Raw genomic sequence first — 16,687 nt, 5'->3', positions numbered from 1 at the left:
GGAGCTCAGGCTCCTGTAAGTAACCCCGATGAACTCACTGCTTCACCAGACTGGACTTGGGGTAAGACGGTTTCTTTAGTCTTTTATTGACATTTGTTTATAGCTCTTTCCCAATCTCTGTTCTCTCCTGCACCCTGAGCACCCTGCCTCTCAGCCTGAAAATGCACCCCTGAGCTTATCTTGTGGACTGGGTTGGTCATGTTCCCCCAAACCTGTGCCCACCTGGAAGGAGCCCCAGGAACCATTTCAACTTAGAAACAGGGTTTAGTGTCCTATGCTTCAGAGTGTAATTGCCACCACTGACACACAGTTCTTTCCCCCAGCGGTGCTACAAGCCTAAGTCCTTGTGGGAATGAACAAGGTGAGCAATGACCTGAATTTTCCTCAGCTCACACTGACATGGACACCTCTTATTACCACATGTCTTTTTAGCTGAAGCGAAGCCTGTGGCCCCTTCCACATTACTGGTGCCTCCTTCCCAGTCTTTTGCTGTTGCCATTTTCTGCTTTTGCCTGCTGATTTTATAGTAAGCAGGTCAGGTATTGGTTCCTATATCAAAAACGCTGGAAATGATGGAACGCTTTTAAAACCTCAAAGCCTGCCTCTGTGACACACCTCTTCCAACAAGGCCATACCCTACTAATCCCTCCCCAAAGGTTCTATAGGCTGAGTATTAAAACATATGAGCCTATGGGGACCATTCTCATTCACACTATCTCCCATTGCATTCCCCACTTCCCATAAGCTTGTGATCGTAGCATACAGCAAAATGCATTTAGCCCAACTTTAAAAGTCCCCATAATCTTTTAGAATTTCAACACGTTTAAAGTACAGAATCATTTCTGAAACTGAAGGTAATCTCTTAATTGAAACCCCATATTAAATTAAACAATCATACACTTCCAACATACTATGGCACAAGATATATATTCCCATTACAAAAGAGAAGAACACAACATATTGAGGAAATATTATATCAAAAACAGCCTGAAACCCAGAAGAGCAAACTCAAAAGTGCCAGTCCATCCCAGGAGAGAATAAGACCACTACCACAATTCTGAGCCAAATTTAAAGCAAGCTTTACTTAAACACCGGTCAGGACGATGGACTCTGACCAGATCCATTTCTGGGTTCCCATAAAATGACAACAAATTTATCTCTTCCAGAGGAGGGAGAAGATGTACATATATGAGAATAGATGTGGAGGCCAGAGGTTGATGTTCAGAGTCACATGTAGCAGAGGCTTAAAATGGCAAACCCATAAGGCTTTCATATTTCCCATCAGGACCAATTAGAGAGAAACATACATCCTGACACCTCTTGCATGCCTCTCGCCTACATGCGATCGGGGCAAGAGTCCATCCTGATGTATTTCTGCCTATGTACCTCCCACCTACATGTGATCAAGCACATCCAGTGTAGTTGGTTCAAATGGACTTGTTTAGTGGATGGAAAACATGTGGCTTGTTACCTTACATAAACAATGGCCTCCAGCAACTCAGGAAGTCTTTGTGGGCAAGAGGCTTAATTACAGGTTAGAGACATTTTTGTCTCAAGCCTTTCTTAGGCACAGTGACTAAAAGTTAAAATATAACTTTGGCTCTCATACCATCCTGTAGCTCCATTTCTGATGTGAAAGAGTTTATATGGCTCCACCCACCCTTCCACCTTAGCCAGTTCCACTCCTTGTCTACAGCTATTTTTGGCAGATATCCCATGGCTCTGACACCTGTACCATCTTGGGATTACTAACGCAGGCTTCATTTTCTCCGCTTCATGCAATGGCTTCTCAGGGCCTCTTACCCTCTCAGGGTTTTCATGCAGGCACTTCCCACACACATTTGGGCTCAATGACTCTCCTTGATGATTGGGGAAGATCCCATTAGTGTGTCCTTCACTATTCTGAAGCTGGATCCATGTAGACAAGAGCAAAGCCATCTTTTTCAGATGGAGCCTGGCCCCACTGAATCACATTTGCAGCAACTTTTGCTGATTTTTAGTAGCAAAATTTTCCTTAAGGTGTTTCCTTTCACAAGTTGGAAGCTTGGCTGGGTGGGTTCTTGGCCTGAGGGCATCTTATACTATGTATTAGGCTTAATATCCTTATCCTTACTACCCTTATCTCTTTCAGCTCAAGCCTTGGCTGCTACTTTAAATCTCTTGCTACAGCTTTTGTCTCCACATTTTGTGGTTTGTTTTTTTTTTTCCTACTGGCTCTTTTTTATGAAATCTCTAAATAATAGTGATTACCAGTAATCAGGTGACAGAATCAATATTCAGCTGTTTTGAAATTTCCTACTCCAAAAAAATCCATCCATTACTTTTCAATTTACACCTGAGAAAATTCTTATAAAATAAACAGAAAGCAGCCATGCTTTTATTTTGTCACACTGTCACAAGAACAGTCTCTGGCCCAGATGTTGTTGAAGTCCTTGCTTCCCTGTGAGGCCTCTTGTACTGGACCTCCACAGTCCACAGAGCAATCTCAACACTATCTTCTAAGAGCCTACTAAAATAACCTATTAAGCCCTGCTTACAGTATTCAACCACTTTCTAACTCCAGAGTCTCAGAGTCTTTTATGTTCCTCCAAAAGACCACATAGCCAGGTTTTTCACAGTAATAACCCACTCCTGGTACCAAGTTCAGTCTTAGTTACTTTTCTATTGTTGTGATGGGACACCATGGCCAAGGTAACTTATAAGAGTAGGTGCTTAACTGGCCTTTTGACAGTTTCAGAGAGTTACAGTCCATGATGGCAGATAGCTAAAGAAGCAGTTGAGAGCTCACACCTCACAAGCAGGAGTCAGAGAGAACACAGTGAGAATGACAGGAGGCTATTGAAGCCTCAAAGCTGCCTCATGTGACATACCTTCTCTAAAAACGCCATATTCCCTAATCTTTCCCAGACATTTCCACCAACCGGTGACCAAGTGTCCAAATACCTGATAGAGGCCATTCTCATTGCTGCAGCTGTCATCCTTGACTGCCATCATTCAGCCCCTTTAGTCCTCAGGAGTTCTCCCGCCTTTAGCATCAGATTGAGACCGCTGAGCCATCCAGACTCATAGACTGAGAAGCTGCTGAGCTCTCAGCCTCTCTGACATGTAGGTGACTACTGGAAGACCTAGCCCTTGCTATTAAACAAGTTTAATAAATAGCCCATGTAATGTGTATTCCTTCTGGCTGTATGTTTCCCCTAGAGAACCCTAACACACACATGTTGAATTACATCTGTACCTAAGTTCCCTGTCCAGAAAACCTATCACTCTGTGAGCTGGCTACTGTCACTTTCCTTGTCTTCTTGCTGCATACCCTAACTACTCAGGGATCTTCTCACCTCCCCTCCTGTTTGTTCTTCAACAATAGGCATAACATTTCGTAAGACTGGGCCTGCTCTACTTCTGTTCTGGCCAAAGTTCTCTTCCCCTGATGTGTCTGTTCTGTCTCAGGGCTCAGGAACAACTCAAGTGTCGGCAGTTCTGGGTGACCTTCCTTGAACTTGGCTGAACCTGCTGCCTTGGGGCCGTGTACCTCCTTGCTTTGATTTTCCCTGCAGCAGCATTGACAGAACCCATCATCATCTTTCTTGGTAAGATGAGTATTTATTGTGGGATTTTCCTCTCTGAGAGCAGATCCAGTTTGTGTTAGGCACTGTTGTGTCCTAAATGAGAGGGGAATTGCCTGGTACCTGGTAGGAATCTGGTGCATTCATTGTTAACTGGGTATCCACAGTTACAATGACATTGATTATTTAATAAAATCTGAACTTTATTTTCCAGTTTAACACTGCATTTGCTCGGTGATTTGCTCAGCCAAAGATCACTGAAGTTGAAAGGCCAAATGCGTTGAGCATTGTGGATCCTCTCCTCTAAGCTTTCCAGAAGCTTCTGTGTGTGGTTTCTACAGGTGAGAATACTGCATCTCAGAGCAGTTGACTAACTCCCCAAACTCACCGCTAACTGATGACTTCAGAGTAGAATGAGAATCCAGGTCTGTCTGATACTCATTAATAATATCACTCAGGACTCCCTGTGTGATTTTATTTGGTTCCCACTTGGCTGTCAAAGTGAGCTTGGAATCCAGCTTTCCTCATTATTTTGGCCCAAGCCTGTCTTGGCCTCAGGCTTTTATCTGTGAGATGAATGAGTAGTCTAGACAATGCACTTGAGCCTGGGTTCCACCTCTGGGCCACATGTTTGAACAAGGCTGATACTGGTTTACACTACATTCCTGAGATATTTGCTCAGCACTCACAACAGGGAAATGAAACCACCAGGATCTGAGAAACAGGAGGCTAGAGGGATGGAAGCCGAGGCCCACCGTAGGCTTGGGGAGTCTCTAATTAGCCACAAGCTTGTCCTCACAGGCAGGCATGGATCTTCCGTTATCTCTGAAATTATACACGTGGCTTGTGAGTGTGCTCACAGTGGTGAGCCATGGGAAGGACACAAGATCAGCTCAGGTTCCTCAGCACGTGTGAGCCACAGCAGACAGCTGCCTCGGGCTTGATAGGAGAATGCAAAGACTGGGAAAAGAGGGGTCTTCAGGGTAAGGTAGACCTCAGCCATCATTGTGGGTGAGCTACAGAGGACAGCAGAAGGTGAGGAGGGCAGAGATCTTCACCAGGGGTAGCGACAGTGTGGGCAGGCTAGTGATGCCAAACGAGAAAACGGCCACCAAAGTTCCTTATCTAGGACCCACCTTGCTAATCTGACTTTCTAATAAGTTAGGGTCTTCATCATCTATGGGTAGTACAATAAATTTGTTAAAGGTCTACTTGGCAGCAGAATTAATTAACTCATCCATCCATTCCTTCACTTTTTCTACCATCTAATCACCACTGAGTTCCTATAATGGCTTTGCTCTAAGATGTCATAGTCTTAAGAGTGGAAGCTGTCAAGCCAACCTTCCTGAAGTACACACTCAGATGGGAAGAAGGACAATTATAATGAAACAAAGTCTGTATAAGTGTAGGCAAGGCTTATGGGTTTGAGTAGAGGTAGAAAGAGAGGCTGCTGCTCTTGAAGCCACAGTCTGCCCAGCTGTGTGGCCAGCATCTTAACAAAGGAAATGGATTTGATAGTCCCTTGAGGGTGGTATTGTAACCTTGAGAAACAATGAGACTTTTAGATCAGAAGCTTCTAGAAATAAAAATAGGCCCATTGTGGAAGTGTAGAGAAAGATAGAAAAGAGAGGCTCCAAAGATGATGTAAGGGCTGAGAGACTAGAGAGGGTAAAGACAGTTGTAATGGTATTTTGTTTGTGCTTGTGAATAAATCTACTGAATTCTTAAAGCTTTTGAGCAAATTGAACTATATAGCACTGTCTCTCTCTCTCTTTCTCTCTCTCAACACAGACACACACACAGAAAGACAGAGAAATAGAGAGATGGAAAAATTTGGAGACCACATCTAGACAACATGGATAACACAGAGCAAAGCTGCAATGGTTGAAGGGTGAGATGACAGCTCAGGGAGGCATTGTAGCTGGGCAAGGGTCTTTAGGCATGGATGCTTTTCCCCAGTTGGGACTCAATGTCTGACCACTCCCAGGCTCTCTGCACCTCGTGTCTTAGGACAGTAACCAGGCATGCTTGGTCAGTTCCTGCTGTCAGGGATGGTTCCTTAGCAGGGGCAGGGGGGCATGTCTGGTTCTCTTTCTGGCATCTATAGATTCCACCTTTAACGTCTCTGGGCTAACAACTGTGTCATTTCGTTTGTATCTCCATCCTCACATAACTTCCTCTTTGTGTCCCTCTCTGTTTCCTCGTCTCTTCTTCTAAGGAGAGCAGTGTGGGATTTAGGGCCCAACTTCAATCCAAGATGATTGTTAAAATCCTAAAATAATAGCATCTATAAGAACCCTATTTCCAAGTTGAAATGGTTCCTGGGGCTCCTTTCAGGTGGGCACAGGTTTAGGGGAACATGACCAACCCAGTCCACAAGATAAGCTCAGGGGGGTGCATTTTCAGGCTGAGAGGCAGGGTGCTCAGGGTGCAGGAGAGAACAGAGATTGGGAAAGAGCTATAAGCAAATGTCAATAAAAGACTAAAGAAACCGTCTTACCCCAAGTCCAGTTTGGTGAAGCAGTGAGTTCATTGGGGTTACTTACAGGAGCCTGAGGGGACTCAAAAGCAGCTACATCACCAAAAGCCTCACCCTGGCATGGATGATGACTCCTGAAAGCTACATTCCTGGAACCCCCAGGATGGCTTGCAGGTGGCCTCTTTGGGCCTGAGAGAGCAGTTGTCACTGCTTATATAACCTTGTGTCTTCCCTGGGCTTCAAGAGCTTTGTATGTCAACTGCATCAACTGCTGCTCTTTCCTACAGGAGGGGGTGTTTCAAATCAAGAAAATAGCTACCCAGCAAGAAGACAAAATGATGAGGGGACCAGTCGCCATTTGTAAGAAGGAAGAGAACAGAGGGGTCAGCAGAGAACATGCACATATGGGATTTTAGAAAGAACATGAGGGATTTTTATCGAGATCCATTGCTTGGGCAGCTGGAGAGAATTTGAGAAGAGGGGAGTTACTGGGAGGGCAGAGGGAATTATTGGCTGCTCTCATCTCCATAGGTTACTTTCTAGGTGCCCCAGGAGTCACCAAAGTGCCACATCCACAAGCAACAGGCCAAGAGTCTTACCCAGAACACAGCATGGTACAGAGCCCATGACTTCCCAGCTGCCACCAGTGTTTCCTTATGTAGAGTAAACAGAACCAGAAACACATGGAGCTGCCTTCACCCACACAAACAGCAGCAGCCTGGAGCACTTACAAGAGCAGCTTCTAAGTTGTACTTTGAAGCTCTGGCCAAGTCCAAAGGAAAAAAAGATTCACCACAAGGAGCATCCTTCTTGCTGCCTTAATAACAATGTCTCCCTGTACCCCAGCCCCTCTGAGTCTAACTTCCCTCTCCCCTTCACTCCTTTAAGGTACATGCAGAGAGGACCGTGTAGGTTCTAAAAGATACATCTGAAACTCTTTAATGAGCTCTGTGTGGTGCCTGGCTACTGAGGTTCTGTAGAGGGAAGCTATGTGGAGTGAGAGAAGGCATTGAAAAATCTTAAGGGGGATCAGAGAGACAACAGGGCCTTACCCCGCAGGAAGGTATTGCAAGCGATACAAACGGCACATGCTTTGGGCTCTAATGGAACTGGTTCCAGGTCCTAAGCCTACCGGAACTGCAAAGCTGGAAACAAGCTGTTTCCAATGAGAAGAGCTGGCTCACCCAAGGACAACACACAGCTGTTTCAAACCAGGCTCCTACAGAAGGCACCAAAATATACAGACCATAATGTCCCATTAAAAAATGAATCAGAAAAAAATTGTGAAAAAAAAAAACAAAAACACTTTTTGTGTTATTCTTGATTACCCAAGAGGGTTATCTATTACAATATCCATTAAATGCAATAAAGGAATTAAATATATATGTGCTTGACTATGTCTAAGAAAAAAATTTCTAAGAGGAAAAAAAAAAAAAGAAAAAATCTAAAATCTTTTCCTTAGCTGGTAAATTGTATATTCTTTCATATGGTAGAGTTAATAAAAATTTCCCTGTGCCTTTTGCATTACATATAGAACAACTGGCATGTTGTCAGTGTAAGGGTAAATTTGATAAGAGTGTATTATTGAGTAAGACAACACCTGTTGTGGGGAAGAAAATGAACAAAGCAGCATGATTTCTGCTTCTAAATATGTATGCGCTATATATAGTATTTAGAAAAATTCTTAAAACCTCTCAAATATATAACAGCACTCATCCTTAAGAATTAAGTCTATGTGTATGTTTTAATTTCTTTTCTAAAAAAGAAAATGTAAGGAGCCGTTTGGTGGTGGCACATGCTTTTAATCCCAATACTTGGGAGGCAGAGGCAGGTGGATCTCTGAGTTCGAGGCCAGCCTGGTCTACAGACAAGTTCCAGGAAGCCAAGGCTACACAGAAAAACCTGTCTCATGAAACCGAAAAAAGAAAAAGTAAGGAGTGGGAGTATGGCTCAGTGGTAGAGCATTTGTCTACTTTATATAATGCCTTGATTTTAATCAATGTAACTGAAAAAATAAAATTGACAAATGGGAGCTTAAGAGATTGCTTAGTGGTTATAGAGGCTGCTTGCTTTTTCAGAAGACCAAAGCTGGGCTCCCAGAACCCACATTGGGCAGCTTACAACCACCTGTAGCCCCAGCTCTATGGGATCCAACACTTTCTTCTGCATACAACCATTAGAGCACTCATATACACATGTGACAAACAAAAATACATAGGCCTGTAGAAACAAACACACAGATGTTGAAATTAAAAGTAGCTGCAGTCTCCATGTGCCAACATGTGGCCAGACTTTCTAAATGCTTAAGTATGCTTTCCATAAATGCTCATGGTATCCAGTTTTTGTAATTTCTATTATAGATGGGGTCTGATGAAACTCAGAGACGAAGGATCAACAGAAAAGTAGAAGGCTTATCTAACCCAGATCTAGAGGTGAGAAGACAGGCAGTATTGTGACCCAGGGTAAGTACAGGCTGGGGACAGTGTGGGATGGCTGCCCACACAGAGCCAGACCTGCCAGAGAGTCTGCAGAAGCAAGGGGATCAGATACCAGCCAGAGGCTGCCAGCCAACCAAACCAGAAGCTGTCCCCAAGTGCCCTCAACTAAGGAAGGAGCTGGAGGCCAAGGTGGCAGGAAGCTTGAAAAGTAGAATGTCCCCCAGAGGGTAAGTCCAACCCTTCATTTTACAGAACAGGAGACCAAGGCCTGGAGAGAAAGAACACACAGACACACAGTAAAGGAGTGTGAGAGTGAGAGAACACAAAGCCTTCGAGGGACACAAGGAGGCTGCATTGGACCAGGTGCACAGGTCATTGCTCACCGTCAGGTTGTTACTGCTCTCATAGCACCACTTATAGGTACACCAAAACCCTGATCTATAGGGCCTTAGGCCATGTGCTGCCCACATTCTCTGAGTTCTCTGAGGCCAGTGGAGTACAGACCTCGGGCTTGCCCTGCCATCCTAATGGCTCACAGACTCTCAGAAGTTGTGCTTCAGACATCCCAAACGCCAGCCTCCTTACTCAGTTTCTCACCCACTTAGTCAGTATCCGTCCATCCATCTATCCATTCATCCAAACACCCTTCCATCCTCATATCTATCCATCCACCCACACATCTACCCATCTGTCCCACATCCATCCATCCATCTACCCATCATCCATCTTTTAAAGTTATACTCCTCTTTGAAAATGTTTATTGCATTTATTTTCTTGTTTCTGGAGTGAGTCGTGTACACTGTTGTGCTCATGCGGAAATCAGAAGACAACATGTTGGAGTCATCTCTCTCTTTCTACCATGGGGGCCCTGGAAATCAAACTCTGGTTTTCAGGCTTGGCAGCAAGCTCCTTTACACACTGAGCCAGCCAGCTTACCAATGCTTCTTTTCCCTTCGCTTTCTCTTTTCCCTTTCCCAGTTCCTCCTGCCTTTCTATTCAATACATAATAGGATGTGGGCCAGACACTTAGCTCACAGAACATAAAGGTAAAAGTCCCCAGATAGCATACAGTCATTGTGGAGAAATGATCATGTGTGCAGATTATTTCAGACAACTGTACCTGCTTTTTATGTGCTAGTGGGAAGAGCCAAAAGATCTGTGGTGGGGAAGATGAGCTCCTGGGCTGGAGCCACAAGAGGAGTCTATGCCGAGAACATCCTGGATGTGGGTAGGCCCAAGCACTCTGAAGACCCTAGTATGGGGAGTCGAGACAGTCGCTGGCTGCAGCTCTGCCTTTAAGGCCAGTGCCAAATCCATGACCTCCATCTGTCCGCCATCATTGCACTCCATGAGGGCATGCACTGCAGCTGTGGCACAGAGGAGCACACTGCTTGGCAGTTGGAGCAGCTCTCACCCACACTCACTGCTTTGCTTGGGAAGGTAGAGATTTTCCCACAGATACTAAACCATGATTCATCAACAACCCTTCAGATTTCTCCCACCTCCCCAGGCATTCATGAGTCCACACCCAAGGAACATGGATATAGCAAAGTCCTCTCCATTCCACTTCCGTCCATTCTGCCCAGACCTGCCAAACTCACCCATCTGCTCATTTTATCATATGTGTGCCTCTATCTCTTTCACTGTTGCCGCTCAAATCTTCTCAGTACACCTGTCCCCTGGAGAATGGACCCACTTACACCCTGACACTTCTCTTTCTGCACAGGCCTCTTCATCACTGCCCCACACATGGTTCTAAACTCCAGGCTTTTGTCATGCCCAGCCTCTTCACCAACTACACTCCCTGTTGTCGATGTTCTCTCAGCCATGTCCCTTCCCCACAGCATCTATATGCAACATTCTATCTGCCTATGTGCCTTTTTTACTGATCCCTTTTCAGTGTTATCTCAGAAACTCAGCACAGGCTTCCACAGGGAAACAAGTGTTTAGTAGAACCTGGTACCTCGAAGTGCCCCATCAGGCTTAAGTCTTTAAAATTCCACAAACATAAAGAACCATGCCTGCCTGAGCCACTAATCTTCCTCCCACATAGAAAATCACACTTTCTCCCTCTACCTAAGTAAATCCTATCCAAAGCTCCCACCTACGTCTGACCTCAACCAATTCCACTCAGGCTCAGCCTCCCATAATTCTTTGGGTTTGTATCAACTACAGCCATAGTAGAAATAGACCTTGGCTTTTTGCCCATATGTTAGTCTCCTTAGAGGTCAAGACTATGGCTGTTGGGCCACAAAGATCCAAAATCCTCCCTGTGTCTGGCATACAAAATGTGCTTAATGTACAAGGACAGTCTCTACAACACTTGCAGAGCTAGAGGGCAGATAAAGAGCATGTTCTTGAATTTTCTCTGCCCCTGGCTAGCCAGGGAATCTGAGGTTCATAGATTAATTTCTCTGTGTCTCACTTACCTTATATGTAAAAATGAAGCTGGTGTGAGAAAAGCATTTTTTTCTGTCATGGATATTAATAAATTAGCACATGCACAATGCTTTAAATGATACCTGTTATGTACAGCAAGCTCTGTAAATACTGAATTCTATTGTAGCAGAGCAATTGACCTCCTTCTCTTCCTCCTCCTTCTCTTCCTCCTCCTCCTCTTCCTCCTCCTCCTAAAGTTGGAATCTTCTCATATTCCTTTACCCAGAGACCAAACCTCTGTTTGTCCTGCTTATCTCATTGACACAGAGAAACTCTGATTTCTGTGGTGGCTTGTCCCCTTGCTTGCCTTTGGAGCCCTTCTCTGTCAGCTCACGCCTGGTTCCTGGCTGAACCCACAGGTACCCATAAAACAAAAACAAAAAAAAATGACTCATTTTATCCACATGCCAGTAAGAGGCAGGATGGGGTGAGCATCTAGATCATGGAGTGAAGAGAGAAGAATAGAAAACAGTCAAGTTGTCATGGCATGGTGACATCCTTGTCTCTCCCTGTGCCCTGGAATCTGGATGTAGGGCTTGGAGGCATTCTCAGATGATACAGTACCCACAGACTCAACTCCAGAGAGTGTCACACTCCACAGAGGCACGGGAAGGAATCCCATCCTGGTCTTGTCCAAGATTCCCAGACAGTCTTGACAGGAAGACTGTATCGGGGGAAGGGCTGCCTGGCTTCACAGCCTCCGGAGTGTGTGAAACCCAGCACTCCTGCCAGATAAAAAAATTCCTATCTGCATCCAGCTGGCCGCAGTGGTGCCAAGGGGAAGATCACTTGTCACAGACCTGCTCTTCGTCCACACCACATGCTCCCTGTGCTCTGTGAGAGACTCAATAGCTGCCTGACCTCCCCCAACCCCAACATACACTCTTCCAGACTGACTCAAGCCGTATCTGGCTCTGCCTGTCCCTCCGCGCATCTACTTCCCATCCTTGGGGAAATGTGAGCTGATGATAGATTTAAGGAAATCTGGCCAGGGTACACACAGAACCAGAGCCCAGCTGCTAAGACACCCTTGAATCACCCTGGCTTTTAAGGATATGAGGGTAAAAATGTGTTACAGCTGGATGTGCTACAGATGAAGATTGAGACTGTCCACATGGGGCCAGTTAACTGTAGGTCACTATGGGCACCAACAGCGCACCCAGGAAAAAGTATTGATGGTGCCAGTGGGCATTTTGAGGTAACTAAAGGTGAGAGTGAGCTAAATGGTGTGGATCTCAGATCCACCTCTGTGGGTAGCCAAATATCTGATATGGGCTGAACAGTGTCCTCTATAAGACACACATGATAAAAGTTCTACCCACATAACTTAGGTTTCTATTACTCTCATAAAACACCATGGCCACTGGCCACTTGGAGAGGAAAGGGTTTATTCCTCCTTATAGCATACAGTCTTACTGAAAGAAAATAAGGGCAGAAACTCAAGCAGAGCCTGTGGAGGAGTGCTGTTTACCGGCTTGCTCCTCATGGCTTGCTCGGCCTGTTTTCTTATACAACCCAGGACTATTTGTCCAGGAATGGCACTGCCTACAATAGGGTGGGCCCTTCCATATCCATTATTAATCAAGAAAATGTCCCATAGACTTGCTATAGGCCATTGTGATGGAGGAAATTTCATAATTCGCAGGTGATTCTAGCTTTTGTCCAATGGACACAGAAGAAAAGAAAACAGATCAGCACACCTCACAACTTCAGGATATGGCAGGATCTTAAGGGACAGGCACTTAAGGGTGTCAGTAAAATGGTATCAGTAAACACCTTCAGTAAAATGGTATCCAATGGGCTTGCCCTAACTCCAATGTGCCTCTTACGGGCACACAGAGGAAATATCTAAAAAGACACAGGAAGAAGATGATTACCTGCAAGGCAAGGAGAGAAATAGGCCCTGCTGACACCTGGGTCATGGACTCAAAGACCTCAAACTATTAGGAAATAAACTTCTCTCATTTGGGTCAATAAAATCTATAGCACTTTTCATAGATGCCCAGAAGAGCCAATGCTCTGTCTACTTCCCACCTTGCCCGGTGTCTGCAACATGGCACCCAGTCTTCCCCTACACCCCCCCCCAAAAAAAAACTTCTTTCTTTTCTTTCTGAGGTCAATCCCTGATTTATTCTCTTTTCACTCATGAATAGCAGCAGTGGGTCATAGGTAGCTTCAGTACTCGCCTGTGGAAGGACATTTCACTTGTGTTCAGGGTGGGTCATTAGAACTGAAGGTGCTGGGAACAGCCCTGAACTTGGTTTGAAAACAAATGTGACTTTTCTTCTCCCTTCTTGCCTCTCTCTCTCCAGACTACCCTCTCCCCTCTTTCAGACTACAATTTCCTCTCATTTCCCTCTTCTTCCTTTCTTCCTTCTCCTCTTTAAAATCCTTCCTTTTCCTTTTTCCCCAATTCCTCTGGGGTAGAAGTTATTTCCCTGTAGAGCAGAAAACTTAAGTCACCTGAATTTTCCTATCATCCACAGCTCAATGACCACCAGTGCCAAGCTCCTCTCTGGGTCCAGTTCAGTGCCCATCTCCCTTTCTTCACTGTTGTAGGCAGTACCTTTAACTTTAATGTATGTCCTATAACATGTACCTAAATCTCAAAATGTGTGCCTCTGGCTTTCTTGCATGTGCTGGTGGTTTCTGGGGCCTTGTTCCTAATGTTCTTCCATTACTTCTGGGTGGGGATGTTGCCAAGTGTTCCCTGTTCCTAATGGCACTGTATTCGGACACCATCCAAGGTTACTTTCTTCTTCCTTAGGCTGCTTCAGATCCCATTACCATAAACTGCATGAGTTTCTTCCCACATGATAAACATAGAGTGTATTCATTTTTTTTTTTTTTGAGGTGCAGTGGATTACATAAGCCAAGGAAACAAATGAGCTATCTTCCTAGATCACACAGCTGGCACTCGAAGCCCTTAACAAAACCCACCCAAGGCTGATTAAAGGTCCAGGATCCACTTGCTTTTCTACTTGAATCTCTTGTGGACCCAGTGGGGACAGGGGCTTCTTGGAGACATTCTGATTCGGGAACGCAGCATGCAAACCTAGGTCTGCAGTAAGAGTTTCCAGTAAATCTCATGATCAAGTTCTCAGAGATGGCCCTTTTAGCACTTCACTGCCTCTGAGGCCATCAGCGCCTGGCCTAAACCCTCAATCTGCAGTCAGATGTGTTAGTGAAGGCCTGGAGAACCATAGAATGCCATTGGCACAACTCAGGTGTTAGATCTCTCCTATCGCAAGCTGGCTCTCATCTACTTCTCTGTCCCTCTTTCCATCGTTCCCTGGAGCCCTTGGCACCTAGAATGAAGGCAGCATGCCATCTTTCGTGGCAGCTGTGCAGCTGCTGCTCACTGTTCCCCAGCCTGGAATGCCTACTTGCTAGTTTCTGCCAAGCCAAACTGGCAGGAGCCAAGATGCAGCATGTGCCCAGCTTTTTCAACAAGTCTGCAGGGCCTCTGAGCCACAAGCGCTTCCTCCTGTGAGAATCCCAGAGCCCAGAGCTCCAGAGACCATTGCTCAGGGGCTCCAGCACTCTGTTTCACACCCTAGTGCCATTCTGGTACTTGACACCCACCTTGCCATGAGGAGGGCATGTCCAACTTCAGTACTATCTACAGCCTGTGCTGCTTCTTGTCACGAGTAACTGAGGCACAGAAAGATACATAATCCCTTCAGTTTAACATCACTGAACTATGAGAAAGACAACATGGTCAATCTTTTCTTCGCTACCAGAAAAGGTGAAAGAACTTTGTACAGTGTGTGTATATGTTCCTGTGTGTGTGTGTGTGTGTACATGTGTGTATGTACGTGTGCGTGTCTGCACACATGCAATTACGAAAGCCAAAAGTCAACCTCTGGTGTCATTCCTCAAGAGATGTTTTTGGAGAACATCTCGGTTTGGGGGATAAGGTCTGTGGTATTTAATATTGTCAGTCCAACAGGCTCTACAGGCACCCAGGAGCAAGCCTCTCGGCAGATCTTGGAGAGACTCTCTAGGTTAGGTTAATTTGGATGTGAAGGCCCACCTTCAGTATGGATAGTACCTTTCCAGGGGTAGTACCGTTCCACGGGCTTGGGTCTCAGACTGGATATAAAGGAGAAAGGGAGCTGAGCGCTGGCATCCACCTCCCTCTGCTTCCTGACAGTGGATGCCATGTGACCTGTTGTTTCAATCACAGCCATCATGACTTTCCTCACTGTGATATGCTGTACCCTGTGGCTGTAAGCCAGAATAAAGCCTTCCTTCCCCAAGTTGTTTCTGCCAGGCATTTTGTCACAGCAGCAAGAAAGGCAACTAACACAAGGTCTCTACCTGAGCCTGGAGCTCACAGCTTAAGCTAAACTGGATGTCAGTAAGCTAAAGGGATCTACTTGTCATCTCCCCAGTGTTGATATTAAAAACTCCTGCCACCGTGACTGGCTTCTTACATTGGTTTGGGGATCAGTCTTGGGTCCTCATGATTATATAGCAAGTACTTTACCAAGTGAGCTATCTATCTAGCCCCACTTTTTTTTCTTATAATGAACATCTATTGAGTGCCTACTGCATGCAAGACAAGGCCAGCACACAGAAGCAAAAAGATTCAAAATGACATATGTGTCCCCAATGGCCAACAGCAGCCTTCTTGTACCCAACTCAGATCAGGGACTAGAAGGAAGATCCCAAGCACAGAATGAAATAATAGACAGAGACACAGATGGACCCCAAAGGAGATGAGAGGGCAGGGTCCCATAAAACCCAACCCCAGCATCCATTGGCTGCAGTCATAAAAGGGATTATGTGAGCCTCTAGACATGGAAGACATCCCCCACAGCGGCATTGTGGGTACAGAAGGTAGTAGTATGGTCTCTAGGGTAAAAGGCACTCGCAGCCAGAGGACACGAGGAATTGCAAGCTTCCATCTTGGTCTAGGGGACAGATGTACAGAATATGGTCAGATATGTGTAGAGGCTCCACAGTGCTTGGATACAGGGCCCCTTGCACAGCCTCTCCACTGTCCCTTAGCTCCCAGGAAAGATGGACGTTGGCCCAACAGAGTTCAACCTACCCACCGTCACTCAAGGTAGCATCCTGTATCAGCGATGCAGCCATCAATGTGGATGCTGAAAAGCCTAGCCCGGGCTTGCACAGACCTGGCCCTCTGCCGCCTGCACACAGTGTGGACTCCCAACGTGTTCATGGGATGAATAAATGACAAACAGGCCGTGAGTAGATCCAATGCAGATGTCAGCCTCGGGGCATCTGGGTACCTGATCTGGTACAAGACTGGGTCTGGAATCTTCTGTGCATCTGGCCCTGCACAGGCCAGCCTCGCTGCCTGGCGGAGGAATGCTGTTCTCCGACCCTACTCTGCAAGCCCTTCCCCCATGCCCTCTTTGGAATTTATTTATTATTTACAGCTGCTCTGGGAGGTCTGCCAGGACACCTCCTGCCTGATTGCAGCTCCCGCTGTTGCAGATGCCCTGCCTGAGATAAAGTAAAAGGCAGGACTTTGAAAGAAACAAGGGGACAGCCAAAAGCAGTCCGTCTGTGACTTGCACATGTAAGGCAGGCTGGTGTGTGGGACATAGAAATGTCCTAGGCCAGACTCCCACCCTGGGAGTATTACCAGGACAGGGGCCAAGAAGATAGTGAACATTCAGTAGACAAGATTGGGGGAGGGGCCTACTGAGCACATACTCTGTGTTATGCTTTCCTGCAACCCCAACACACACACACACACACACACACACACACACACACACACACACACA

The sequence above is a fragment of the Psammomys obesus genome, unplaced genomic scaffold (assembly GCF_907164565.1).
Source record: "Psammomys obesus unplaced genomic scaffold, mPsaObe1.curated_primary_1811, whole genome shotgun sequence".
Classification (NCBI taxonomy): Eukaryota; Metazoa; Chordata; class Mammalia; order Rodentia; family Muridae; genus Psammomys; species Psammomys obesus.
This window is presented reverse-complemented; position numbering follows the sequence as displayed.